Genomic DNA, 3,037 nt, shown 5'->3' on the forward strand with positions numbered 1-3,037 from the left:
AACACTGCTGTACAGTGCACATACCTATAACCTATTGAATACAAAGCTGTAACAACTTTCTTCATCCGTCTTCATCTTGATATAAACTACAAATATTTAGATATCCTATGAAAATAACCTGAACGTAACGGAGTATGCGAGTATATATAGGTACATGTTATATATTAAAGTAGGAACAAGTTTATAAATTTGTATTATTTATCAATTAAATGAAAGTCTGTTTGAATAATTTTTATATTCTAGGTATGAATTTTAACATCTTGCGTGTAATAATTTTTTTTATTTTTGTTAAAATAAAATAAAAGTCACGTAAATGACATTGAATTAATCATTAGGTATAACATTGGTTTTGGAAAAAAAATTAACAGTTATAAATTAGAATTGTATCTTATGACATAGAACATGCATTAATCGTGTAGCCCGGTGTAGGTAAATCAAACTAAAATGTAAGTCTATTTCATGTAGGTACCTATATTATTATATGTATTGATTATTATTATTATTCTACGATCCGGCGCGGTGAAACACGACGACGATAGGATTATTCGATTACACGTATTTTATATTTTTATGTATTGTGCACTCGGAAATAAAATATGCGTCTCATCCGAATCTTTGATAGGCGGTAGCACATTGTGTGTGGCAATGTGGCATTACATTTGTATTCTAAGTACCAATAAAAAGTTAATTTAACCACAAAAGAATATTGAGAAAAGCAAACTTACGTATAGGCATGGACTCTTTTGAAGAAATCCGACGTGTACACGGTCAACTACCGCCGACGTGAGAACGTAGATTAAAGGTTATTTGAACCAAAATTATGTTTTGACAATTTCCATAGACGAGGGATATAGGTACCTATTATATTCAGGGCCGTAGCTGGAACAAATTTTCGGGGGGAGGGGTTTAAATAAAATAATATTTTTATTTTAAGTAATTAAAAAAAAACTAACACTTATTTTAAACAAAAAAAAATCACATTTTACCATGTTAATGCATCATAATTAATTTAAAGTAAATTAATTTATATTATATACAATTATTAATTTTAAAAATATTTCATAGCACAAAACCTATTTGTCAGTTTTTTTCTTTGGCGAAACGATCAATAACTTCAGCCCGATCGATATGAAATTGCCTTTAATCTTGTATGATTTATCTTTGTATAATATAATAATAATATATTACCTATATTATAGAATCGCCATCAAACATAGTTATTATATTATTAGTAGGACTGGGACTTTAATGCCCTTAAAAAAATGCATTTCAATTATACTACAGTAATGTATTTTTTTTTGTTTATTGTACGTTGTTACTTGTTTAGTTTTTTTATGTTTCTGTTTTCTTAATTATTCATTCTAAAATAATAATTTTAAAAAAAATGTTAAATATTTTACTTGTTTTTGCTAGTTGTTATTAATACTAACCTGAACAAAATCGCTATTTTACTGTATAACGATATACCAAGCTATGATAAAATTGTTATCGACGATAACTTGTACCTATGTACCTATGTATGTATGGTGTGATAAAAATAATAAAAATAATAGGTATAACATAACGGTGATAATTTTCGTGGAAAATCCTAGCTATGATGAAATTTATGAATTTATATATGATACTATATATAATTTATTATTCGTACTGTCAGCAGTTTGCTGAATATTTCTTGTGTATCGCAACAATTTTCGTTCATTTTATGAAGAGTAAATAGTATTTTTTTACATTACCAGCTAGTAGTCAGTTGTCAGTAGTATCCAGTAGATATACACACTAACTTAATAAAGGAATAATTAATAATTTACTACGAATACTGCTGAATGACAAATACGGCTTGGTACGGGCCGGGCCATAATTTAAATATTACGAGTTGGTTATAGGTGGGATCGTAATATTATTCATCGGGCCGGGTCGGTCAAAAATAAAACTTATTAATTTAATTCGTAACACTATATGTGATCTAGGTTATCTAAATTAATAATAATAATTGTATTACCATTTACCAGACTGTATGATATTTATAAATAGATTACTGATAAAAACCAATTTTTGTCTACTATGTCAATACTGAAAGGAAATAAAGTTGATGTACTTATATTTTTATTTACAAACGGGCATGGTCAGTATGGACTTTGAAAAAAATTACAAACGGACCGGGCCTGGACGTCGACAATTTATATGTTTAACCTATGGGCCGGATCGGGCCGAAAAAAAACGGCCCGTGCTGATCCCTAATGTATACCAATATTGTATAATACATGCCCTAGTATAAGAAAAAATAATCCACTTCTGACTTTTTTTTTTTGGTTCATATATGTTTTTTATTCAATCTGTTATAAAATGAACTAAGAAGATGGTTTATAGCTTAAAATAAATAAAAAGGTGGGTAAGTGGATGTCGCTCTGCTGTACAGTAGGTTACAAGTGGGTCACTGTATAATGGATGGTATTAAATTTGAATTCAATGACATAATATCATTGTATAAGAAAAACGATTCTGAGCGGAGACGGTATGTCAGTCTAGATATTAGACATACCTATTATAGGTAGGTATACTTATCTCATTAACTTATCTCTTAGGTATACTTATCTCATCTCTTTTTCTCATTAACTTGACTTTTTTATTGTATCTACAAAAGCGGGGCCTGTCCAACTGGTGAGGGTGCGGGGCCCCACTCGCCCTGCCCTAAAGGCGCTAACTGTGATACTATCATAGATATATAATAGTATACTTTAGAAGTTTCAAGTACCCACGAATAATATTATACAATCACAACAAAATAACTAAAATAGTTATTCCAGGTTTTTTAATATGTAATTTCGTCCAAATTTGAAGTTAAAATGACTATAAAAATAAACTGTGCTTAAGTATTTCTTAGAATTTTCGGTAACAGAATTAAATATTTACGTGGAATCTTGTTTTAAATTTTAAATCCTTAGATATAAAAGTTGAACATTTTATAAATTTTTAACTACAATGATTGATAATTTTCGAGATTCTGATAAATTTTTTCAAAATTCGATCTTTAAATGCT

This window comes from Acyrthosiphon pisum, chromosome A3 (genome assembly GCF_005508785.2).
Source record: "Acyrthosiphon pisum isolate AL4f chromosome A3, pea_aphid_22Mar2018_4r6ur, whole genome shotgun sequence".
In the NCBI taxonomy this organism is placed as follows: Eukaryota; Metazoa; Arthropoda; class Insecta; order Hemiptera; family Aphididae; genus Acyrthosiphon; species Acyrthosiphon pisum.